The sequence below is a fragment of the Globicephala melas genome, chromosome 10 (genome assembly GCF_963455315.2).
Source record: "Globicephala melas chromosome 10, mGloMel1.2, whole genome shotgun sequence".
Taxonomy (NCBI): domain Eukaryota; kingdom Metazoa; phylum Chordata; class Mammalia; order Artiodactyla; family Delphinidae; genus Globicephala; species Globicephala melas.
In genome coordinates this window covers 30,631,565-30,659,471 of record NC_083323.1, presented here as the reverse complement: position 1 = coordinate 30,659,471, position 27,907 = coordinate 30,631,565, and the positions used below count along the sequence as shown (strand labels likewise).

The window sequence follows — 27,907 nt, the reverse complement described above, 5'->3', positions numbered from 1 at the left end:
GGATGCCTGGAAAGAAACAAGGAATTGTTTTAGCGGTAGCATCCAGCCCTGCAGACCAACACATTTCTGCCTATCTTTGTGAATTTCTCACACAATAATAATAATAGTGATAAATTATTTCTTAATTGATATTGGTGCATTATCAGTACATTTATTGATACCATGTGCTGATATCCATCATCTTACCTGAATCCATAGGAAGTGTCAGGGGAAATACTATGATTCCCCTCCATTGTTTTAAATGAAAAAACAGTGGTTCAGAAAGTTAAGGTGGTTTGCCCAAGGTCACGAGCCTGGCAGATGCAAGGCTAGAAACCAATGCTATGACTCCTGTGTTGGTATTCTACTTCATCTCCTAGCTACCAAAGGGAAATATGGTACATATATGCATGAAAATGTGTCCTTAAATCTATAAAACTTCCCTTATAATAGCAGCTTACTTCTGTACATGTAGTTCTCTTGTCAACTTAATGCATTGCTTTTGCTATTCTCCTTAGGAGCTCTTTTTAAAATTTCTTTACTTCACCAGGTCTGTTAACACCATTTTGCTATGGTAACTGCCCCCAGTGAAAAGCACTCATATTAGTTAAATAAACAAACAATTTGATTCTAAATCTGAAAGCACAGTCATAATTGATGAATATGTTGTTACCTAAGGATTTTAGCTGGTTACTGCACACTAAGCAAAGATATTCATCATCTCTATTTTAATTAAGCATGAATTACTAAATGAAAAATTTCAGGAGCCATTTTTCCCCTTTTCACTGTCATAGCCCTGTTTTTAAAGTTTTCCATGTTTTAAATGCAGTTTTTTCAGTGGCACTTGGCTGTTTTTTTCCATTTCTATATGAAAAACTTAAAATACAAAGCCATCTGAGTCTTTCCACCTTGGAAATTAGAGCAATTTTGTTCCATCCTCTAGCATTCAAATTTTGCTCTTTCCTGTTTAGGTTGGATGACTTTTCACTTAGAGGAACTGAATGTATTCCGCTGAGTTCCCCTCACAATCTCCACCATGTGTGGTCAATTAAATCCCAGCAGAATGGAGGAGTTTTTCATTGAAACTACTGCACTTCCTGGGAAACAGCAGGGTTTACATCTAGTTTCTAAATATTGTTGGATCTTCATGGGGCCGATTTCTTCTCAACAGCCTCAGCACAGCGCACATGGAATTAGACATGAACCCACCTATATCTAATTTGGCAACAAACCACTCTTTGAAGGAACCGTGCTATTTTCATGAAAGATCTCAGTCATTCCTTCTCTTCATAGGTTTAGCTTTATTTTCTGTAAATACTTTCATGCACATATGCACCTGGATTTTAAAGCAGATGCACCATTCAGAAAAGCCTATATAAAATTACCTCTAGCAAAATAAAATTGGAACACAAAGCAGATGCCTGGAAGACAATTATGGAAAAAATGATGAGAGTCAAATGGTGAAAAGATATTTTGCACTTATTTTAGTAGAGGATTTGTTGTTGGTGGCGGTGGTATAGAACTGTCAGAATCAATTTTTTAAATGTGATAAAGAAGCGCAATCCTTTGTGGTTCTTTTTGGGAAGTGTTCCTTAAGTCCGATCATTGAAAAGTGTTTTCCTTTGGTTTTAGATACCTATTTAAACGTGCCTGAGAAAAACTCATCATTGTTAGATTATACATAGAGGAAGAAAGTATGTTGTTCATACTGGAGAGGATGTTCAAAACATGTTCAAAACATGTTTCACAATAACTACACTAACATGGATTTTCCTCTTTGACTACTGTATATGTAGCCATTCATCCTGGAGATATTAGCAGTTAACAATTGCTAACAAATTTAGCTGTAAATCAGTTTTCAGGGGCTGTGTTTCCCTACTTAAAGAGTAAACTGTGTTTTAGAATTTGGGGTACTTTTTATATTTACATTTACTTATATTTAGTTTTGTTTGTTACTTTTTATTTCATTTTTATGCAGAAGAGTTTTGCTCTTTATAGTTGAGGCTCAGTGAATTACAACCTCAGCAACACAACCACCACATTTTATTAACACTTTGTCTTATATGCATGCAATCTCAAGCAAAATTATTTTCTGTTAAAATCACATAATTTCAATAATCCCTCCCCTAAAGTATTTCAATTAAAAAAGGTATACTGACTTGTTTGAAAATGGCAAGTCACCAAAGAAGCCAAAATAAGAGAAATGTTACCTTGCGACATAATTCCAAAAAAAACCAAAGGCCAAATTACTCGGCTCAATTACAATTGCATGTGCTCCCTACACTTAGGTTAAAAACATCAGATAAAAACGTGAAATTCGGACTGATTTTACCAAGCAGTGGCAGAGCCTATGAAAGCCTTTGCTCCCTCACATGACTTGAAACAAAAGGAACTGCCTTCAATACAGCTGATCTGAAACAGATCTTTCCAGAATAAACATTTGCAAGGAGCTAAAAGAATCAGGCTTTTCGAAAGGCCCTATTGCTTGCTATGGTCCAGCAGCCCTGGCCTTCCACCTGTTCCGCAAATAGGCCCAGCTCTGTCCCAGCCAGGCATTCACAAAGTCTGTTCTCTCTTCCTAGGACTGGAGTGTTTCTCTGCTCACCCAACTGGGTCCTTCTCCTTCCTCAAGCTTAAATATCACCTTGCCCAGAGGTCTTCCCACACCCACCAATCCAAAGTAGTTTCCCAGCTAGTCTCCCTCATAACAGTGTTTCTTCATAGCACTTGCCATATATATACATCCAATACCTCATCAAATTTAGAATTCCAGCAAGTGTTAGACACGCCACTATATTACATGTCACAAAGAGAAAGAAAAGGATATGGCACTCTTTCAATTTTAGGATGTGTCCTGATGTCAGATATATTGAATATAGGGGAGGACATGTGTACCTTAGAATCAATGAGATATTATATATGTGTCTGTATATAGATCTGTGTCCCCCACTGGTCAAAAGTGTCACACTAGAAGGCAAGAACCATATCTATGCTGTTTACCCTGCAGGCCTAGCAACCAGCTCTTTGTCTAGGACGTGGTACATGCTGATTGAATAGGTAAATAAGTGGATGGCCAGATGGTCATGAAGATATTTTGCTGTTAAATAACATGCTGTGTGAGAAGGTCTGATTCTCATTCACACATCCATATTTTTTGTACTCAGAAAAGTGACCTTAATTCATTACGGTAAAAGATATGAAATACGAAATAAAAGAATTTCCTGCAACCACTCCTCTCAGCAAGTAATATCCTCTTATAACATACACCCGATGATTATCAATGTTTCTTCATCTCTAGTTCAACTCACTTCATAAACTTACAGAATCTGATGATTGGAAGAGATCAGAGAGTGGTGTGGTTCAACTCCAGTTAATTTCTTTCACCACATGTTACCTCATCTGTACAAAGGCAAGATTAAACTAGACAATCGCTATCGTCCCTTTTAGCTTTTGGACTGTGGGTGGTGCAGAAGTTAACAGCTGAAGAGTAGGTTCATTTTCTATTCCATGTTGTCTGCATTGTCTTAAAGAATAAAAAGAAGAAAAGGAAGAAGAGATTATTCAGCCAGCCAATATTTAAACCCATGCTGGCCTGTGAATTCATTTTTCATGGATTAGATACATTTTCTTAATTACTTGGATATGTTTTACCTGAGAAGTGAGTGTCCAATTCTACTGTAGCCCAAGAGGAATTCTCCATGAGAGCCAAAAAGAAATATAGATACCTATTTAGCTTCTAACATCATTTCTTTTGCAAAGTAAAAATGCTCTTGGTGAAAATCCAGCTCTCACCAACACTATCGTTAGTGTTCTCGAGCCCTCAGTACCATGTAGGTATAAAAATACATATTAACAGGAGATTAAGTAAGTCATAGTAACAGCAGAAGGTGTGTGTTTTGGCATTCTCTGCAATGATGTATTAATTGCTTTGTGGCAGTATGCCTCTCTTTCCCTTTATTTTCAGTCCATAAACCATGACCTCAGCTGATCTAGGATAGTAACAGAGGCAAAGTCTTGCTAACATAATGAGGGCAACACCAGTGAAGCTGCCTGGAAAAAGATTCCAGGTTACCGGACAGGTTCAACTTAATGCTAATTTAGGCATACAGTTGTCGTAAAGTTCTTCAGTATTCTTAGCTAAAAAGAAAGATGACAAGTACAGCAAGTGTTATTGCTCCACTGCTTTTTTGCTAGGTGTGAGACAACATTTTGCCCTATTAAATCAAAGCAGATAATGTTACAAAGTCATTTCCAGATTTCTAGTTCAACCCAGAAGGTTGATGCTTACTTCGAAGTCTCCAGAATTGGATCAAATTTTCAATTCAAATGAATAGAGCAACTATGCATCCAGTGCCTCATAAATCTCCAAATTTAGCTTGAAGCCTGTTCCCTTCTTCCAGATGGCTAGCGAGGGGAATGCACAGAATTAGCAAGCAAACCCAAAGAGACATGGTTTCTGTATATTCAATGGTGTCCCTCTCTCAACCAGTTTTTATTGAAGTTGGCATTACTAAACAGAAATTACCCAGGTAAACAATAAATTTTAAGTAGGTGGAAGGTTTTAACCCTTTAGGGATTTCCCTTCATAAGGTCATGAAACTAGATTTCTTTTTTCTTCAAAGCTGGAAGACTAGGTGGACAGAATCAACAAGGAAAAGTCATTTGCCCGAAGATATCGGGTATCACCTCACCTCCATTATAAGCCAATAATACTTTAGCTTCTCAGGGATGGCTTGTCACCTCCTGTCAGGGACTTAGCTCAGACCTTTGAGATTTTACAGGATGGTGAACTGCTTCTGACACCCTCCCTTCACACTCCAGAGAAAAGATGTGTTAGGTAAGGTTGAAGAAATTATGAAGGAAAAGAGCAAAGGAAAGAAGAGGATGGAATCAGACATCACGTTTTTTTCCCTTCCATCTCCAAATTTTTTAATATCAAAAATATTTCATAAAGATATGGGGTATATGCATTAGATGGAAGTAGCAGACAGGGAAAATATGCAAGAGCATAGACCACAAAATATTTAATGATAACATACTACTTGCTTTTACGACTCTTCCAATGACCTTTAGGTCTTATTGGAGAAGCTTTATTGTTTTTTTTTTCTATATTTGCTCATTATTTTTATTTTTCCCATTATCATATCTTTATAACCCAAGAAATCAGAGCCTCAAGTCCAATGGAAGAAATTTTCCTCTGAAGGAATTGAATTTCACTTTGTTTTTTCTCAAGTGATCAAAATGCATAAGAATTCCCTCCATAGTTCACTCAGATAATCCTTCCCTTCTTTTCTTTGCTTCATCCCTTATCTTCTTCTTTTCATAACCTTTTAAATATTTCTTCTCCATCTTTTCCACCTCTAAAATCTTCTTGATCTCAAAACACTGTCTCATGAAGATGGCAGATGGTTAAAAAGGTATGTATTAAAACTGAGCAAAAGGTGAAAAGTGACAATATCTGATGTTTACAAGCACATGGGGCACGTGGAATGCCATACACTTCTGGTTATCAGGCAAATTGGTACAACTCCTTTGAAAAACTACTTAGCTGTGTTGATTAAAGCTGAACATACACATACCCTATGACCAAGAATTTTACTCATAAACACAGTAGAAATGTGTATAGATGTGCACCAAAAGACACATAGAAGAATGTTCACAGCAGCATTGTTCATAATAACCAAAACACGGCAATAGCCCAGTTGTCCCTCATCAATGGAATGGTTAAGTCATGCAATGGAAGGCTATATAAATATTAAAAGAAATTTTTGCTGCACGTAACATAGGTGAACCTCACAAGCATATTGTTGTATTAAATCAACCAGAAAACTAAAAAAAGAAAGAACAAAAGCAATAAGGAAAGGAAGAAAGAAGGACAGAAAGGAAAGAAGGGAGGGAGGGAGGGAGGGAGGAAGGGAGGAAGGGAGGAAGGAAGGAAGGAAGGAAGGAAGGAAGGAAGGAAGAAAGAAAGAAAGAAAGAAAGAAAGGAAGGAAGGAAGAAAGAAAGAAAGGAAGAAAGAAAAAGAGGGAAGTTTTCAAAAACTGGCCAAAAGAGCCTACAATGACAAGAAATCAGAGCAATGGTTATTTTGAGGAATAATTTAATGACTTAATAATGGGGCATGATGGAAGTTTCTGGCTTATTGGGAATGCAGTTTATCTGGGTGTGTTTACTTTCTAAAAATTCATGGGCCTTAAGATTTGTACATACTACTGTATGTAAATGATACCTTGATTTCTTTTAAATCCATATTATCTGGGATTCTGGTTTCTCGACTTCAGGAAAATGCTCTTTATATCCTTGTCTTACACATCCTTTGGCTCTTTACCAAGCTTTGTTTCTTTCTCTCCTGAATAATTCCTAAATTCTCCCTAAATTATACAGCTTAGAATATGACCTATCATCTGAATGATCTGACTAGAACTGACTCTAACACAAATCATTATTATAATATCAACAGACTTCCCTAGTCAAGCTTGGAATGGTGGTTGGTGGTATAAAGTAAAAATTATGTATGAATGAGCTAATAATTTTTAAATGGAGGTAAGATGGAGAAAGAAATCATCACAGCTGTATTACATTTAACAAGTATGGGAGGGACAACAGTAATAACTGTAGATTGAGTTTGACTGTCTTCTGGCTCAAAGTAATTGGCTAAAACTTCCTGAATTATGTTTCCCTGAAGAAAGGTTGAAAGGATAATGGTTGACAGATAAAAGTGAAGACACTAGTATGGTCGCAGTTGCTAACATTAATTAGCTCCAGGTCCCTGTGTTTAACCACTATTATCCTGTCTCCGTGTTATACAGCGTTTTAGTGTGATTCTACCCATGCAGGGTTCCACATTTATATTTATATATTCCAGTGACATTCTTGACCTTTTTCAACAAAACTGCAATGTTGACTTATGCTCAACTTAGTGTCTCTTCTAACCCCAGATCCTTCTCTGACAGAAAGTTACTTTTCCACAGCACATAATATAAAAGGTTAGTCACCAGAGTGGAACACGGTGTTGTGTATGAGTGAAATTAATTTATTTTTCTGACAGTTGAATGTACATTACTGTTATTCACATTTGGATTTCTGGCTGAGATTGGATTGAGAAGATATAGACCACTTTGATTTATATGAAGAACCATGAGGACATAATGGGCCCTGCTGGGACCAACACATTCTCCAATAGTATCATGAGGTTTATACTGTGAAAGATCCGCAAGATATTTTAATTTCTTCCCACCACTGTCACACATCCTAAAAAAGTCAGATATATACCAATTAATGCCGATATTAATAGAAGAAAAATATTAGAAAAAGAAAGTCTGCTATAAATATATATTTGCACAATATATGCTTGTGTATCCAATGCCAAATGAAATTGATTTCTTAAAATTACCAAGAGCTGGTTATATCCACACCACTCCTCTAAGTCACTAACACAGATAATCAAAACATGGTCAAAATTGCTTTGATGGTAAGAAATTTTTCTTTTCCCAACACTTTCTGGGTCCTCTATGTTATTAGTTATTCTAAACAGTAAAACAAGAATTATCTTACTCCTATGTTTCCAAATATATGACCCATATATAATGTTCATTCTGTAAATTAACCCCTTTGGGACTCCATTCTACTATCTTAACTTTATTTTCCCATTTCCTAATATTTCATGCCTATTTTAAATCTCTCATTGTATTGCTGGTACTTATGTAAACCATTTTATATACTTTTCTGGGAAAAGGCAGTTATGCCAGCTGGAGTCCTCTGAGAAGCAGACACCACAGTGTGATTAGACATGCAAAGATTTGATGGGGGGGAATATCAGTGAAGGATAAAGAGGAAGGAGCAGAAGTAGCCAGGGGGAAGGTCCCACTGCCAGATGCAGGTGTGATGCTTCTGAAAGAAAGAGAAGGAAGGAGGTCTGGATAGGAAGAGTCTCAGCCTGCAGGGCAGTTCCATGTAAATATTGGCCAGATGAATGGGGAGCTGATGAGCCAAAATTGATGTTAAAAAGGTCCCAGATCCCACGGTCATTTGGTCATTGGCTGGGGATAGCCATCAAAAGAGTGGCCACTGGGGTGGATTCTAAGGAAGGGCAGCTGAGGGTCTCCATCAACTACACTTCGCTAGCAGGCTCTCTTGAAGGAGATGTCAATGGCAAATTTCCACAGACATCACAATAGTATACCAATAAATAAACAAGAAAGTATTCACAGGTAAAAACATCTCTGTCATTTCAAAACTGTCACAGTAATCCTATCCAAAAAAAAGTCTTTCTTGAAACATAACATTCTGACGCTTTCAGGTTTTGATAGATTAGAATCACACGTCCAGATTTATGGTGGCTGAACCATGTTGAAGCGCACCTCCTTAGCAATAAACCAAAATCTATGGGTTGTGGAACTGTGCTTTCCTGACACCTGGGATACTGGATTTGCTGCAACACATAATTGTTCTCAGCTCTTTCCACTGTGGTTACTTTTCATTGTGCCACCCGGCAAGATAAAAAGGAAGGGAATCTGAGGTTTTGCTTTCCCTTCTGTTTCCATGGACACGGATTTATAATTTTATATGAAAGTCAAAATCTGTCACTCTTATGAAGTCTGTTCTTGGAGCTACTTTGCTAACAGCTTCGACTAATGCAGTAAAATAATTAGGAATCAGCAAAGAAAGCACACAAAGTGAAGGGAAATGAGCCCCTTCTTACAGATGTACAAGGCAGGGGTGGGGAGAGGGCTGTGGAGTGAGCCGCGGCTTAGGAAAGGGATGAAATGAATAGAAGGCAATAAAGTACTAAATGAATGTGGGTGTTTCGGAGCATTGGCTGGTATCTCAGCATGCAATGTGGATATAGTTTACTTTTAAACCAGAAACAATAGAATTAATGTTCCTTTTAAACATAACACGACCTAATGGTTAGAACTACATCCGCCTCCTGCTGTCTCTTATACAAATATGTGACTGTATCAGCAGAAGAGTTTTGAGAATCTTGCCATCGAGACATTTACCATTCAAAAAACAAATCATAATTAACTTTAGCCTAATTGATTTTGGCCCAGTCCACTCTTTTGCAGGTCCCAGGTCTGTGGGGCTGTGTCCTATGGCTCTTATCACATAAGGTTTAAAGAGGCCTTACCACGTGTGAAGGACGCTGGCAGACGGCAATTGATATAAAGAACCTGAGGGATCTTTGTTTTGAAGGAATAGTATATTCAAAAACATACATTTTTAAAAGGAAAATTAGGAAGGGATTTTCAAATTCTAAAGCATTCTTCATTTCTCTGGGAGGATTCATTTCACTAATACCACGACATTAAAATGATTACATTTGTGTACTACTCATGTTCCTGAGGTGTTTGGTGTGGAAGTGGGCCGCAGACTTCGGAGCTGCCCATCTGATTAGGTCAAACCCACCAGGACAATCTTATTGAGTAACTCAGAGTCAATTAATGTGGAACGTTCATTCCATTTGCAAAATCCCTTCACTTTTGCTACATAATGTAACCTATTCACAGGAGTGAAATCCATCCTATTCACAGGCAAGGGATCATATAGGGTATGTGCTCCAAGGGAATTTTAGGGGCCATTTAGAATTCTGCCTGCCACAGGTAAAGACTAAATCTTCACTTGATAGATAGTGGTAGATTTTTAATATAACTGGATTTAATTATTAATCCCAATTCTATGCCAGATGAATATCATTACACATTTTTAGCTAGATTAAGGAGCTCCCATACATATAGACTTTGATTAAAGGTAGACATGGTAACTGGAAATTTTATTACCATCTTAGTAACAGTATTTGTTTCCTCTGAGTATCATCCCAACCCTGAGACAGTGTGCTCGTGTGTGTGTGCAATATTGGGGGGTGAGCGTTAAGGGGTGCATTTTGTCTAAGTAGAAAGGTTACTATTTAAAATTAATCAGAAATACGTGATCAACTGCTTGACAGAGGGCAAATGAGGTTCAGAAAATATTTTTAATGAAAGACTCACTTCCAAATTTCTTCTTCAGAGTATGTATGATCTCATTCTTCCATATGAATATGAATATATATGTCTCCTAAATGCCATATATATGAATAGATAGAGAAATAGAGAAATGGATCATTCAATCTTCTAGGCAAATTTGAACACCATTTGAGGAATGTCTTCATTTTAAGTTGGACACTTAATACCCTTTAGGCCAGAATTACCTCTCCATGAGGAATCTCACTGTAACAATTTTTTCTGACATAAAATTTGCTGACGTAGGCAATGAAATTTTCTATTAAAATAACAGACATATTTTACAACAACCTTTCAAATATCACATTTGAAAGCTTATCAATAATTATTTTCAAGATCCATTGTGTGACAGACACTGTTCTAGGCTCTGGAAAATAGCCAGATGCCTGTTTTCTAAAGAAGATAGAGTACAAGCAAGTAAGAAAACAAATGGACAGGATAGTTGCAGATAATGATATATGCTATGAAGAGAATGAAACAAGCTGATTGAATAGGATTGAAGTAGGGGCAGCAGAGATGAGGGGAGGTTAATTTAGACTGTTTGTGAGATATGTTCTCATTGAGGAATTTACGTTGTAACCTGGACAATAAAAATGAAGCCAGCCAAGAGAAAAGCTAAAGACAAGAGCTTCTAGGTAAAGGGACCAACACGTGCAAACATTTATGGTAGAAACAATCTTGTTGTGTTCAAGGAATAAAAAGAAATCAGGCAGTGATGGAGTCCAGTGAAGGAGGGGAGAGGGAAAGTGGAGGTCAAATCATGGAGGTTAGGTAATTTTTTTTTAATATAAATTTATGTATTTATTTATTTTATTTTTGGCTGCATTGGGTCTTCATTGCTGCACTCGGGCTTTCTATAGTTGCGGCGAGCGTGGTCTAGTTGTGGTGCACGGGCTTCCCATTGTGGTGGCTTCTCTTGTTGCAGAGCACAGGCTCTAGGCACGCGGACTTCAGTAGCTGTGGCACATGGGCTCAGTAGTTGTGGCGCATTGGGCTTAGTTGCTCCGTGGCATGTGGGATCTTCCTGGACCAGGGGTCGAACCCGTGTCCCATGCATTGGCAGGCAGATTCTTAACCACTGCGCCACCAGGGAAGTCCCGGTAATTTCTTATACGTCATGTGGTGATTCAGTTTTTGTTTCTAGGTGCAATTGATAGCCATTGTAGGATTGATTTGTTTAAAAAAAAATCACTCTGGCTGCTGTATTATGAGTGGTATTTGATAGAGCCTCATCTATATCCATTGTTTATAACTGGAAACAAAAATGTATTACTAGTCCAAAGAAAGAAATCAGTCAATTATTTTCACTTTTAGTATTTATTTTTGTTTTTAATGTATCACTTAGTTAACAGGATACTTTTCTACTTGGCATAAATCCTGTCCTTAGTTATTTCTGATAAAAACCTTAAAGGGAACTTTCAAAGGAATGTTATAAACATTTATTTCTCCACTGGCTGTTATTTTAAAGAATCCAAAGGAAACGTGAAGCCCAAACTTGTCCCTTTATAAATTTGTTCTTTTTCTTCCATTAATTTGCTATTATTTTTTATTTTAGAGTTGCTAAGGAATACAAATATGATGATATTGTAGTCTTCCCTTTCTAAGCAGAAAGACCAACATTAGTACACCTACTTTGGAATGAAAAAGGATAAAACAGTTTCACGATACAGGAAAATCAAATTTGACAGGATGCTTTTCTTTTTAATAGCCTATTTTCAACACTTGTCTTATAACTAGTTTTTCCAGCTGTATTTTGATATGTGTGAGCATGTCCAGTCCATCTCTGCAACAAACACCCAACATTTTGTTCACTTTAGGTAGCTAGAGTTTTAGATATCCAAGCAACTTACTTTGCAGTGCTAAAAACAAACAAACAAACAGAAGCAGGAATATACATAAATTTCAAAAGATTCACTCCTTCAAACAGTATAGAGAGTGGAGCACAAAAAATCTAAAATCAAAAGTCAGGAACACAGAGACATTCTGATTCCAGTAATAGCAGACTATGTAATGAGGGCAAGTTCTATGATATAAATACTTCCACTTGAAAGCATAGCAGAGTCAACAAAGCACTGAAAAAGGACAAAGATTCAGGAAAAGGCAGAAACCCAGAAAGAAAACTTCGGCATTTGGGGTCACATTTCCCCTGGAGACTTGTGCCAATTCTAGATAAAGTGGCTGAGAAACTGAGCTGGAGTACTTTCGACAGTCTGCCAGAGCTGGAGGAACAAAGTTTGGGGCCAGGGTCCACCCAGAAGAAGAGCTCACGTGAACACTCTTTGCTCTCTGTTGAGACCCTGAAAGACACATCTTAAGGATGAACCCAGAATAGACAGGCTTTTAAAGGATTGCAGGACACCTTTACATCATCTCCTGAAACTTACCATATCGCAAACACAGTCAGAAGCATGGCAGAGCAAATGTTAATTCTCTCTAGGGAAAGGTAAGATTATCCTAGACCTTAGATTATTTCTAAAAACAGTTGTGCACAATGTCCTAAATACAACAAAAAATAACGAGGCACAAGAAATATAAAATCACATAAACTGGAAGCAGCAGAAAAAATAGACAATAGAAATCAAGCAACAGTTACTTCAAGGTATTAGACTTATCAGATGCAGACTTTAAAATATAATATTTACTATTTTACAATGTTGATGGAGATAAAAAACAAGACTGAGAAATTTGGCAGAGAATTGGAAACTAGTAACAAAGAGCCACATAGAAGCTCTATAAACTTCATTGAAAAGCACAATTGAATTTAAGGATGCAGTGGATGAGTTTGACAACAGATTAGATGACGTGAAGAGGAAATTTGTGAAACGAGGGTTAGATCAAAAGAAATATTCAGAGTAAAATGAGACATAAAAGGATGGAAAGACACTTAGCTGATGCAGTGAGAAACTCTAACATATAATACGATTCATGAAGAAGATAAAGACCAGTTGGGACAGAAGCAATATTTAAAGGATAATGACTGAAAACACCAAACCAAGGATTCAAGAATTCCTCTTTCATGGTGCGATATAAAAGCTTTCCATCTGAGACAAGTCACAAGACAAGGATGCCTCCTATCACCACTTTTATTCAACATTGAATTAAATATACTTGCCAATTGAATAAGGCAATAAAAATTAATGGAAGCTTTAAGAATAAAAAATATATATATAGCTGTCATTATTCTCAGACAATATGATTATATGAATAGGAAATCCAAAAGAATCTATAGTTAAATTATTAAAATTAATACATAAGTTTGGAATAGTAGCTGAATATAAAGTTAAAACATAAAAGTTAATTGCATTTCTACACACTAACAACAAATAGTTAAAATTAAAATTTTTTTAATTTAATTTTGTTAACCCTGAAAATAGTGATTCATTCAAAATAATTCCTTAATAAATATTCTTAGCAAGCAAACAGAAAATACAAATAAATAAGAAAGTAAGTGCATCTGATAAAAGGGCAAAATATGTCTTAATCTCTAAAGTGCACTGTCTTCTCCACCATTTATGTACTCCAAGCTGAGCCACAACAACTACAGGTATTGGCTGAGGACCTTGTGCTGATTCGGATTGTACCAGGCACTTGGAGGATGGAGAAATGGTCAGAGTTGATCCTTCTTTGCCTTCTTTTCAGTCTGTGTCTGATAAGTCTAATACCTTGAAGTAACTGTTGCTTGATTTCTGTTGTCCATTTTTTCTGCTGTTTCCAGTTTATGTGATTTTATTTCTCTAGTGCCTGGTTATAGCTTATAGTCTATTTGTAGAGATAAGGCTACTGCAGATGCAATCAGCTGCAAAAGAGTGTAACTCTTATTTATTCATTTGGGCATTTCCTCACTCAACAAAAGAATATTGACTTCCTGCCGGGAATCAAGCATTTTTTCTGAGACATTAAGAAATATGAAGAGGAGTAAGACAAAATCTTTAACATTAGACCAGACGAGTCCAAAGGAGAGAGACAGGAAACAAGGTCTGAGGACACAGGGAATGTTTTGTGGAGGACCCAGGAACTAAGCTAAGCTTGTAATGGTGGAGAGAATTTGGATAGAGTCAAGATTTTAAAAAATGACAATGGACATGGGGTGGTCATGCATTCAGTCTCACTAAACCAAAAGTTCAAATGGAAATTGGGAGAAATATGGATGGAATCTTTAATTTAAAAGCCTAGCAGAAGAATCTAGAATTCAGGCAGGTCAGCAATGGGGATGAACTGTGGGCTTTTTGCACATGGGAAATGTCAAGGCACACCCATAATTACCTTTACTCTCCATTTCCTAGAGTTGACAAGTATTCATTGCGGATCTATTTTAGGTAGATGAGCATGGTGGTTAGAAGCATTGATTTCAGAGCCAGACTGGCCAGGTTTGAACCTGCCTCTGCCACTCAGTAACCATAGATGACCTAGACACTTTCCTCGTATGGAAAGTGGGGTACTAATAGTATTGCCTCACAGATCTTTTATAAAAGTTAAATGAATTAATCCACATTATGATTAGCCCATTGCCTGGCACAAAATAAACACTATATAATGTAGCTATAATAGTTATTATTATCTGCTTTATGTTCAGTGTTACCCTAAACACTGTAATAGATGCATTTTTCTAAGTCTCTCCCCTCAAAGACCTTATAATTTACTTGGGGTTCTGGTGGGGGGAGTTACCACTGAAGTGTATGGGGAAGGATATCTAATTCCATGAGGAAATGTTCAAATACATTGTGAAAAGAAAAAGAAAACAGTAAATAAAGGAAACTACAGTACAGAACCGAAAGGATAATCCCAAATATCTTTTTTGATAGTACAAACAGGATTCTTAAAATTCTAGAAAATACTAGCTACTATCTCTGGGTACTGGGATGATGAGTGATTTTAAGAAACATTGTTGGATTATCAACTTGAAGAAGAGGCAATGGGTGTAATGGAGTTCACAGGCTTTAGGACCATAAAGAAGCGGGTAGATGTCTCAGCTAAACCTCTTGCCTGTGCAGGCTTGAAAAAGTTTTTGTTCTTTTTGTCTCTTTGTTTTTAACATTCTCAGCCTCTGTTTCTTCATCTACAAAATGGGAGAGTGCCTGGCACCCTGTAGATGATTTACACACTGTGGTTATTTTTGTGGGGTAAACTAACTTCCTCACAGCATTCATTCACAGCCTTCATCACCAGCCACATAAAGCCATCATAAGCCCAAGTTCATACCATTGACCACTCAGTGTAACCAGTGCTACAATGTGATCACATTGGCCTCAGACATCTTTTAAATATACAGTGATATCCAAGGCAACAGGAATATGTATTTATTTCTGCATTCATCTGGCAAGAATTCATGTTGAATACCTGAACTTGCAGCACTAGATGCCAGGTGATAGACTTTGTAGATATCTTGCTTGTCACAAAGTATGAAATTAAAATTCATTTTCAGGATTTCCCTAGTGGCACAGTGGTTAAGAATCCACCTGCCAATGCAGGGGACACGGGTTCGAGCCCTGGTCCAGGAAGATCCCACATGCCACAGAGCAACTAAGCCCGTGTGCCACAACTACTGAGCCTGTGCTCTACAGCCCGTGCACCACAACTACTGAGCCCATGCGCCACAACTACTGAGCCTGAGCTCTAGAGCCCGCAAGCCACAACTACTGAGCCCACACGCCACAACTACTGAAGCCCGTGCACCTGGAGTCTGTGCTCTGCAACAATAGAGGCCACCGCAATGAGAAGCCCGCTCACCGCAATGAAGAGTGGCCCTCACTCGCCGCAACTAGAGAAAGCCCACGCACAGCAACGAAGACCCAACACAGCCAAAAAATAAAACTTTTTTAAATAAAATAAAATTTAAAAAATTCATTTTCACTAACTTATTTACTCATTCATTCAATGACTATTAATGAATTGTATTTACTATGCTAAGCAATGAGTATGAAATTAGTTTATCCCCAATCCATTTCTTCTAGCCTCTTACAGAAACTACATTTTGTTCTGCTTGTGGTTCCAAAAAGAGGGCTAAAATTATATTTACCTTTGACTATAAAGAGCATTGGACTAAGCACAAGACAAATAAATTCCGACCGATCAAATCCTAGCAGCTCCTATATGACATTTCAATCCTTTCATGCTGTTTTTGAGCTATTTGGGTTGAGATAGTTCAGGTTTACTTATTTTAAAAGCAAAGATCAGATGCTGTCTCATATTTTGTCACAGTTTCAGGCAACCCTGGAAGTTTAAAAGTTTTAATTTAATCTGAAAGGCTCTTAATAAATAGTCAATGCCAGATAACCAGAACTTGAAGTAAAAAAGAAAGACATACAGAGTCTTTTTTCCTTCACAGTAGTTTTTCAGACAATATCTATTTCTGAAACCCTTACAGAAATAGAAAGATTCAAGAAATGTTCCTCTTATGAAAAGTGTGCCACTGATCCGTAAAGGTATTGTTCACAGAGTTGTTATAGCAAAAAGTTTAAAACAATCTAAATATACAAAATAGAAAACCAATTAAATAAACTATTATATTTTCAAAAACTAGAATATGCAGCCATTGAAATATTGTAGACAAATATCCAATGACATGGAAAGTTCTACAAAATAAATTGTTAAATAAAAATCAGATTACAAAATAATATTTATAGGATGTTTCAACCCGACCATTTTGACGCAGCTGTTTTTGTCTCTGAAGAAATTTTGACCCTGAGGATGTGTATAGTACAAACATTTTGATCAGATTAGGCCAATATTGCTAAAATTTTCGTCAAGAAGTTAGGTCCCAGAGCAAATACCACTAAGCCAAATTATTCCTTGATCAAAATAGTACTGTAATTATTTTTCAATATTTTTTCAATTTTCTTCTTTATTTAACTGAGATTATTTCTTTGACATTAGTTGTTTTCCATCTAAATTATAAATTATAATACTTATAAAATCATAATTTCATTCATCAGCGAGGTTTCTGTCATATCAATTTTTATTGATTTCTTTCAATCTTTGTGGGTTTTCTCTTGTAGCCATTATATCTACCAAGTTCAATATTTCTGGGTGAGAATTTGCAGACCTAAATATTGTTAAGAAGATCTTATTCTTCCATTAATTTTCAGTCAATAACAAATTTTACCATGTGCAATTTAAGATGTTGTCAGTTCTATTCTATGGAGATTATTTGTACCAGTAATATTTAATGCAAATATCATTATTCCTCTGTTAACCCATATGAAAATTATAAGCAACTTAATAGAGAAAAGGAAAGGGAAAGAGGTCAAGGAAGAGAAAGAAGATGGGTGAATGGAAGAGAGAGAATAGGTGAATGGGAAAGCCAAGAGAGAATAAAGGGAGACAAAAAGAAACATGCAAAGAAAGAGACAGATCAACACATAGGAATAATCAAAGTTGTGGGATCAAAATGGTGGGATAAGATATTACTAAAATATAATAATGCTATCTCTTCAAGCTTAATCATGCCAATGCTTTCCCTTGACAAGATAAATTCCTGAAAAACTCCTCCAGAACATTTCTGTATTTCTTACTTTCGGTCTCCCTACATATTGATCTGCATCAGAGAAAGGATGAATTCACCACATCAATGAAGGATCTTTTTACATGACCATATAGCAACCAGTTAAAGTATGTAACATTTTATTAATATTTTATTTGTTCTACATGCTAAACAGTTAGCCTAAGGTTGTTCATCAACATGACTGGGTATTTGGACATCATCCTGTTTGGGGTACACAGAGGTTCTGCTGGATATCCAAAATCCCATCTCTCAATATCAAATATAGTGATCTCCATGGTATCAAAGATAAGGCCAAGATCAAGTTAATGAATAAATCAAATGCTGGGTCTTGGTCTGCAACTAAGGGTCAAGGACATGGAAGTGAATGAAGGAGGAAGGAGGAAAAGCAAAACAAGGTAGAGAGAACAAGGGTGGCATTCCCCAACTGATGTATTTACTTCCCAGGGCCACTCTTAGAGCCAAAAGAGGTCTTCATTTCTGCCCTTTTTCATCCCCAGCTCCCATGCAATTAGCTTTACTGCCCCCAAATTATAACTTAGACCAATAGTGTTCAAACCTCTCACACATTTTTTGAAGGTACACACTCCAAAAATGTTATGCAAAAACCTAACTTTTTAAATCAGGAAAATTTTCTATTCTGGAGCTAGAACAGGCAAGGAAAGGAACAGGGTTGGAGGAGTGGTAAATCTCACACACGTAGGTTCTTTGCTCCTCCCCAATCCAAACACTCCACAGTGACCTTAGAAGGAGCCCCACAGAACCCAGTTTGAATCCCACTGGCTTAGACTATAAGCTGTATTCTAGAATCTCTGAAGGTAAATTTTACAGGTAGGCTTGCAAGTGTAAAGATGCCACATCTTTGGCAGAGCTTTGTAAGTTGAACCAACTTATTATTCTTCAAGGTTTATTGTATTGTCTTTGTTTTCTAGTTAAAAATTTAATTTCAAGCATCTCCTAGAAGTTCACCATTGATTTTAGCTTACATTATTAAAAATAATAATGATGATAGCTAACAATAATGTAGCACCTTCTTCTTTCCTGACAATGTTTTAAGTGCTTATGTGTATTAATATATTGAATCCTCTCAACTCTGAGAGGTCAATACTATTATCTCCTACCTAGAGATGAAGAAACCAAGACACAGAGAAGTCACTAACTTGTCTGAGGTCATATACCCTGTTAGTGAAGTAGAAATGTATTGAAATCAAAATCTGATGAATGTTTCATTTGAAAGAGTAAGAAATTATACATGAATCCAATTATGGAAAAGTTTCTTCAGTGATTACCAAATCATATGGCATCTTCTTAATAGTCCATCTCAGGCAATTTCCATAGATTCATGGAAATTAATTCTCCAGGCTTTAGTCATAGAAGGTCATGAAAATTTGGTCTGAGTGATTCAAGATCTTTGTAGGAATCTTTGACTCTTGGTAAATTCATTTCTGATATGAGTAATCTATGACAATAAGACTTGCCTAACAAAGTCTTCTTATACAATCCACTGATGAGATAAAATCTATCCCAAAATATAATTTCCAAATTTTTTGCTAAGAATCGAAGGGGGAACTAAAGTAAAATATACTGTCATCATCAGGGGCATAACATAAATCTGTAAAAATAAAATGAGAAGATATTATGACTAGATTAAAAAATACTAAGAAGTGCTGTGAAAGATTGGTAGTGTGGGTGGAAATTATCAATGGAAGATGAGATTTCATGTGGATTTTGAAGAACCTCTAGAATTTCACTAATTTCTTTAATAATAAATAAATATGTATTGAGTGCTTAACAACAATGAAAGCTTTAACCTTGATTTTGAAGAACTACTATAATGTCATTAATTCATTAAAAAGTCAACAACTATTTATTGACTACCTAACAGTATTAATAACCAACACTGTCCTCAGTAACACAGAAATAAACAGAACTGAAAGTTTTCTGCTCTCTTAGAGTATATTCTAATGGAAGGAGGCAGATGACAAACGAATGAATAAGAAAAAGTACTGGATAGTGATAAGGAGTATGCAAAGACAGTGTGATATGATAGCCAGAGTCTGGGTGGCTACTTTAGATTAAGTACTCGGAAAAAAGGCATCTCTAAGGAAGTGATATTTAAGCTGAAACCAGAATGACAAAAAAGGACCAGTGTTCTGAAGACAAGAGAGAACAGGCAGCAGGAATGGATAGTGAGAAGGCACTAAGGTGTGGTCAAATTGGGCTGATTCATAGAAAAGAAAGAGGGCCAGTGTGGCTGGAGCATCAGGGTCAATGGAGGAGAGTGATAGGAATTGAGGCTACAGTTGTGGGCCTCCCAGGGCAATGATGAATTAAATATAATGAGAAAAAATTGATAAACAAACAATAACATACTTTCATGGGATAAATGTTATGGTAATGATAAATATTGGCAGCCTCCTATTAGAGCATAGAGACACCTGACCAAGGCTAGGAAATGTGATATTGACTTTAAGCCCTAAAGGATGAGAGGAGTTGGCCAGACAAGGCAAGACTAAACGGCATTCTAAGGAAAGTTCTAGAATAGCAAATAGTTAGTTGCAGCCAGAGCCTAGAGTCTGAGGCAGGAGTGTGGTGAGAGATGAACCTGGACACACAGGAAGGACAAAATGATAGTCATAAAACACCAAACATCATGAAGTTATTTTTTAACTGAGTAGATCAAACAATAGCATAATGAATATGGATATAACAAGTATGTAAATACATTAGAAAGTGGCCTTCAAATCTAGTGGCCTAGAGTTCTAGGCAATGAGGACTTCTACCTTATTTCTAGCTCCCCAGAAAAAATAAAAAAAGATACTAGCTCTTTGCCAAGCTCAGTCACAAGATTCAGTCCTTGTCTGGAAAGTTCTTACTTTCTGTTGACTATTGTCAAATGAAAGTCAGTGAACGCCCACTGCGGTAGTTTGTTCAACAAATATTCTGGGGCCCCTATCTACAGTGTCCCTCCCTGAAGAAGGATTATATATCACTGCTCTGATGGACTCAGAAGTGATCATGTGACTTGCTTTAGCCAATGAAATGTAAACAGAAATGATGTGGGTCACACAGAGGCTTTCAGAGCTGGCAAGCGGTTTGCCGTGTTTCTTTTTCCTCTGCTACAACAACCAAGTGTTCCAGGTAGAGGCTGCTCTATCAGATGACAGGAAGTGGAGCAATAGCCAATATGGAAAGGACATGGTATAGAAGCTACAATTAATCAGCCTATAAATCACTGAGGTTGGGGGGTAGGGGACTTATTTGTTAATGCGACATAAACTAGCCTATCCTGACTAGTAAATTCACAAACACAGACTTCCAGGGCAGAAGGGATGAGGCAGGAGATGCTGAGTAACACCAAATACCTGCAACCCTTTGGTCAGGTTACCCCACTCAGGGATTTCCCCCATAGATTTCACACCAGAACCATGAAAATGAAGTATATTTAATTTTACATTTTCACTCTCTCCCCGCTCGTGACCAAACAATTCAGTACTAATGACTAACTACTCTAACCAAAAAAAAAGTGTGACAGGGGACGTAAGCAGCCTGTCTGTGCTCCGTTTTCACAGCCCACAGCTATAAATAATACCATTAGGAAAGCACACATTGCCTTAGATGGAAGCACAAAGAAAAGCACTTTCTCTGATAGTTTAGCAACACATTCAGATTTCATGTCTCAAGGTAAAAATAGGCCTAACAAATGAATTAAATTTGGAAGCTGAGCTGAAGTGAAGAGCACTGGTGTTATGAAACACGCCATAGGAGGAAAGAAAGACTTATAAGGTGCTGTTTTCTCTCTGCTGGTGAGCAGGATAGAAGGGTGAAAAAAGGATTTTCCTGAGAAATAAAAATAATCATCAAGGGTTTGAAGTTAAAAATATCACCCTTATTACATTGGTAACTGAAAGGAACTCTGCAAACCGTGCAGCCTTCGGCAAAGAATAAAATAAATCTAGACAGATAGGATTTTCTTCTGAGTACTTTCAGTATTAAGAAAAAAAGGGGGGAAAAGATCCAAAGAAAATGGATGTCAAAGAATGTTTAAAAAATACGTAAACTTCCAGTTCAATAACGCATACGTTTTGATTGTTCAGTTTAGTTTAGTTTTTGTTTTTGGTTTGTTTCAATAAAACCCACCCATTTCTATTATGCAATTTTCGGTTCTATATTTAATGTTTCTGGTACTTGAGCAAAAGAAGTGTTAGGAGATACTATGTGTTCCAAAAGACAAGAAAAAGTCATCAATCATTAACCTTTCTTAACGCTGCAGTCTAAGGCAAGTACGTCGATTCTCCTATACCACATGCAAACAAAAAATACTAACTGGTCTTCTGTGTCAAAGTATGCTCTATTTATCTGCAAGCATAAATATATCTAACATTCGATATATTCATGAGGCTAAGGATCGTTTCTTGCTCTCCTTTGTATCTCTCTCAGGGCCTACTAAGTGCAGTGGCTAATACCCAATACCAATAAGTGCTTAATACATATTTTTTAATTGAATAGAGTGACTTTTCTCCATCAGCCCCTCTTTGCTTTAAGTGGCCTACCACGTATGAACTATACACTATGTTGATGGAAAATGAGTGTAACTTTTATGCCAGCAAAACACCAGCAGACAATAACACCACCATCGGACTCTACTTCTGAATCTGTGTTCCCCAAACTGCACGACTGGCATCATAAAAGTGAGTTAGGATAACTCAATTTAATCATTTCACTGAACAGCTGGAGAACTGCCTGAATATGCCAACAGTCCCGTGGCCATTGTGATTTGGCCAGATCGCAGTTCCCAAAACACTAAACACAGGTGAGGCCTTTCCAAGAGACCCAAATGGCTTGGGGACACAGCTGAGATGACTCACAGCCATGATCACGAGAAAGCAGAGGGCTCTTGTGTTCGTTGTAGAAACAGGCTTGGAACAGCTTATTCCTGGATATCTGGACAATTCTTGTGGTCAGCCCCCTTCGAGCGTAGGAGATCTAAGTAATCAGTCATCCCAAGCAGTCAACAATGATTGTGCAAATCCTCAACCTCCATAACAAGGGCTTCTTGATTAATCTGTGAACAGTTCTGTTCTGCTGCTTTAAGGTCAGCTAGTGTGTTGGAACAAAGCACAGTGGAACTGTTGGAACTGAAGTGTCAATGGTAAAGAACTTACTGATAATGCCTTCTTCTAGCTGGCTGTGAAGTGTCTCAGGACCTAAATTAAGACAAAATAAAGCAGACTAGGATTTATAATCTTTGTTTTTTAGAGTAAACATACCATGAACAGTATAGTTTTATCTGAGGTTTAGTGACTTCAGGGTAATTTATGCAAACACGTAAAGCACAATTGGAAGTTTTGAACTCACATTTCGTACTGAACCAATTCAACAAACATTAATGAATGCTTACTATGTGTCACGTAGTGGGGTTGGGTACCAAAATACAATGATGAACAAATGAATAGGGTGCTATTAAGAGTTTATAGCATTTGTTGAATGTTGCGTGAATTTACCTTGCATTGATTCCACAGTCAGGATACCACTTCTCCAATTCCACAAAACAGGCTCTCCATGAACCAATGAAATTTTCAGGCCAAAAACATTTTGAAATAAAAACACAGCTCAGAATTAACCTCGGTGAATATGATTGCTTAGTCATCTATAGTAACGTCATTGACGATCAGCCATTGTTAATGAGCCTATGCAGAGACCTTGAACCTAGAAGGAAAAGAAAGTCAACTGACTGTAGAATCTGGATATAGATTTATTCATTCATCCATTTATTTATAAATTTGTTTATTCAACATATATTTTATTGGGTCCCTAATATGAGTACATCCTGTTCTAGGCATTGAAATACCATAGTGAACAAAACAGATAAAGCCTTCCTCTCTTCAAGCTTATAGTGTAGTGAGAGAGACAGAAAGTAAGCAGGCAAGCATGTAAAAATATATAATTTCACTAAGACGAACTTCTCTAAAGATAAGGAAGGATAAGGTAATAGAAACTGATTGATGGGTTTGGAGGTGAGATAGATGGTCAACATCTCAGCAGGCTATATTTTGGCAGAAAGAGAATACATACATCATAAGAATACATTTAGCTTCCTTTTTTTTTTTTAACATCTTTATTGGAGTATAATTGCTTTACAATGGTGTGTTAGTTTCTGCTTTATAACAAAGTGAATCAGCTATACATATACACATATCCCCATATCCCCTCCCTCTGTGTCTCCCTCCCACCCTCCCTATCCCACCCCTCTAGGTGGTCACAAAGCACTGGGCTGATCTCCCTGTGCTATGCGGCTGCTTCCCACTAGCTATCTATTTTACATTTGGTAGTGTATATATGTCCATGCCACTCTCTCACTTCGTCCCAGTTTACCCTTCCCCCTCCCCGTGTCCTCAAGTCCATTCTCTACGTCTGCGTCTTTATTCCTGTCCTGCCCCTAGGTTCTTCAGAACCTTTTTTTTTTTTTTTTTTAGATTCCATATATATATGTGTTAGCATACGGTATTTATTTTTCTCTTTCTGACTTACTTCACTCTGTTTGACAGTAAAAATATGGAACGCTTCACAAATTTGCGAGTCATCCTTGCGCAGGGGCCAGGCTAATCTTCTCTGTATAGTTCCAATTTTAGTATATGTGCTGCCAAAGCGAGCACTTAGCTTCCATTTTAATTAACAAAATATCAAGAATATTGCTGAAGCAAGGGGCTGTAGAAAAATAAGAACAGAACCAATAGGTCTTAGCTCAGCCTCCAAGACTCCCCAAAATCCTCAAAATGGTGTCACAGCTGCCTGTGATACAGTTCGTGCAAGGTAAACACTGGTATTTTTTGCGGAGCAAATTCAAGGTGTAATAAAGTTATAAGCAGCTTCTGAGATGCAAAATAGGGTAACGTGCCAAGACAACAGCCTTGCCAGACATATCATTGCATAGAGAGAAGGTTTTCCAGATCACTTTAATACTTCCTTTAGGATACCAAGAACTTAGATTATAGAGTTCTACCATGGTGTGGAAAGGATGCCTATCCTCTCACAGCTAAGCCATCACTATGGCAGACAGAGGATGTGTCTTAAAGGAAGTGGAAGAAAGTCTGCCCTTTTATGGACATAAGATGGTGAAAAAGAGAGAGAAGATAAAAGACAAGTCAACACATGCCTTCAAATTTTTTCCATCTTGGCTTCCACCATGAAAGGAGGTAATATGTCACACATGCAGTACCAATGAGATCCACTACCCCCAATTTAGAATCTGAAATGGGACCACTTAGTAGAGTATCCAGTCTAAGGCACAGCCACTCAAAGAAACCTTAGCAGTGTGGTTAGGTAAAGAAGCCTCGATATTTCGCATTCCCAAGCCACCTGCATTTCCCCATTGCTTGGATTCAAAGTGAAATCCAACAGGCCAACCATGGAGCCCACCACAGAAAAGCATAAGGACTCCACAGCTGAAGAGGACCCCAAGAACAGAAGGCCAGATGGAGGAACTGCTAGAGACTTGGTGGCTGACACAAAGCAGCCAAAGTCCACACTGGTAGCACTTCCTGAGCCAAGAGAACAGCCCACAGCTTCATATTCTCCAGATCTCAGCTCTGAACGCGGGAGAGAATTCAGTAATCAATGGCCATAACCTTGGAGTTCAGAAGACATCACACCTTAGAGAATCCCAAATCTTCTCCTTTGCCTCGGGGCAACACAAGTTTGAGCAATACTCACCTTTCCACTCACACCAACTCAATGTTAGAAATGGGGCAGGAGGAAATAGAAACTCTCCAAGACTCAATATTTTTCTTCATGTGAGAGACTGAGAATAACCTAAAGGGGTTATTTAAATTGTCAGATTGAACTAATTTTAAAACATACTGGAAATTTAATGAAGTTTTCCCACAAACCAGCATGTGGGAGCTCAGGAAGGGGACAGGCAATAGACAAAATAAAGGAGCTGTGTTTCTCTGCACATCTGAATTGACATGTGAGTTAAGTCCTGAACCCTGCCGCACAAGTCACACGTTTCATCTGACCTCTCTCTCTGATCACCTGTGGGACCCATGTCCTAGGGTTGGAGAAAGAGCTGGTGCAAGAGACTTGGGTCCAAAACACACAGAACTGACATAATTCTTTCTCAGGGTAGTCAGTCATTGTATTCAGAATTAAAGTAAGAAGTTCCTTCTGGATGGATAAGGCAGGAACTACTTTCTGAGACCTAGTTGTTTAACGGGTGTTGAAATTTTTTTCCAGGGATCAGAAAGTCAGAATGTGGCCAATGCAAGACACATCATCAAAGAGACAGTGTCCTCTAGAATAGAATAGATTCAGACATTTTATAAGGAAAATATAATAGATTTCAGACATGTTTATGAGGAAAAAAAGATGGGAGTCATCAAAACTCCCATAACAAGTACCTCGTTTTATAAACTTGCACCTCAAATTAATTTAGTTTCTTAGTTTCAAAAAATCACAGATGAGTTCAAGTTGGAGACAAAAAATAGGCTCTTAAATATCAAACCTTGTTTTTCTCGAGAAACTCAAATATAGTAATGAATAGGGATCAGTGACGTAGGTGTAATTTTAGGAAATCTCCTGACTTTATAAAAGTCCAAATATTAAGATAAAATAAGATGAAAGTACTTATTTTTAAGCAAATATGAAAATAATATAAAACAAAGATTTCCTAAACTAAGAGATTCTTCCTCTGAAGAGGAAGAAGAAAAAATTTAAAAAACAGATTCATTGAAAACATTTAAAAATATTTATTTCCATTTATACTGTTTCTAAATTTGTTTAAAATATATTTGTGCTAAAATAACTGAAAATTAGCTTGCTGACAAAAAATTCAGCTTAGAAAGAAAAGGAAACAGAGGCTTAACCATTGTTCCTTTACAATTTCTGCCTAGTTTAAAAAATAAAAATTAAAAAAAAGTCTGTCTTCATTGTTCTTCTAACATCTTTTCATAACCAGCTTTAATGTGATATTCTATTACATCTTCTTAAATGAAATAATATATCTTTTATTCCACAAATCAATCAGGTATAACATGTAGTTTATACTTTAAACTTTTCCTTTGTAAAGATACCCAGAGATTTCCTAAGAACCCCATGGAGAGTGAGAAAGCACGATTTGTTGTTAAGAAAGCCACTTGAAAGACCTTCCAGGTGAAGTTTTTAAAACACCCTCTCACCCAGCAAAACTTTCCATATTGTTAAATCTTATAACCTCTGGTAACCTGTCATATTTGGAGGTGAGGAGGTGACTGATGGCTCACACTTTCCCAAAAGAGCCCCCTGCTCCTACTTGCCTGTAATCACGTTTTAATATTGAACTTAATTTCTTGCTCACAAATTACAAGCCTGTAACAATTACCTCAAGAGTGGCACCAGGAAACAAGAGTGCATTATTACTGCACAATCAGCCCTTAATATTTACAATTTACTCCTTTCATTCCGGGCCTTTGCAAAAGGCCTCATTTATTCTTAAATTCCAGGAACAGGGGAGCTAAGAAAAGCTTTGTTGTGTGGCAGAGAGCTCCAGATCTTGCATTCATGAGGAAGGGGAAATCAAATGGGGCCATCCGTTAACAGCTCAGTCCAGAACCCTTATGGAAACCCCACCTCTTCAAATGACCGATGGGCCTGGGTCTCTTAGACTGCAGGCTGTTTGCATTCAGTCAACACTTCAATTTTATAGGCCTGTGGAGCCAAAGATTACAAGACTTTTGAACTCCAGGCTGCCTCTGTCTGGCTACACCCTCTGTTTCTGGAGCCCAAATCTTTTTTAACAGCTCTACAAAAACAAGCAATTAGGCTAAGTTCTGTTAATCTTCTTTGGACCTAGAGGTAATTATGGATTTTGAATCAACCAGTGAGGAAGCAGAATGACCACTACCAAAGCTTGGAGCTATTTAGGAAAGATCAAACTGTACATCAAAGGCAGTGATAAGGACTGACTCCAGTCCCTTAAAAATGTCCTACTCTTGTTTCATAGGAAGTTCCATACAGTGCTAGGCTAGATTTTTAAGGAAAAGAAGAAATGTATAATTAACAAGAATGAGTACTAGAAAAATGTTGGGTATATTCCCTGCACCATACAATATATCTTTGTATCTTATTTACTTTATACATGGCAGTTTGTACCTCTAAATCCTGTTCCCTTATCTTCCCCCTCCCCCCTTCCCTCTCCCCACAAGTAACCACTACTTTGTTGTCTATATCTGTGTCTGTTTCTTTCCTTTTTTCCTTTTTTGTTATATTCACTAATTTGTTTTATATTTTAGATTCCACATATGAGTGATCTCATACAGTATTTGTCTTTCTTTGTCTTATTGCACTAAACATAATACCCTCCAAGTTTATCCATGTTGTTGCAAATGGCAAAATTTCATTCTTTTTTACGGCTGAGTAGTAAATTAACTATACCTCAATTAAAAAAACAAA

General features: G+C 37.2%; 1 non-coding gene across 1 annotated transcript; it reads right to left on the bottom strand.

Moving 5' to 3' along the window:
* Positions 1 to 24,028: 24,028 nt before the first annotated feature.
* Positions 24,029 to 24,135, bottom strand: LOC115853083 (U6 spliceosomal RNA). Its single transcript, XR_004039404.1, has one exon. It is a non-coding gene; the product is annotated as a U6 spliceosomal RNA (small nuclear RNA).
* Between the last annotated feature and the right edge of the window lie 3,772 nt (positions 24,136 to 27,907).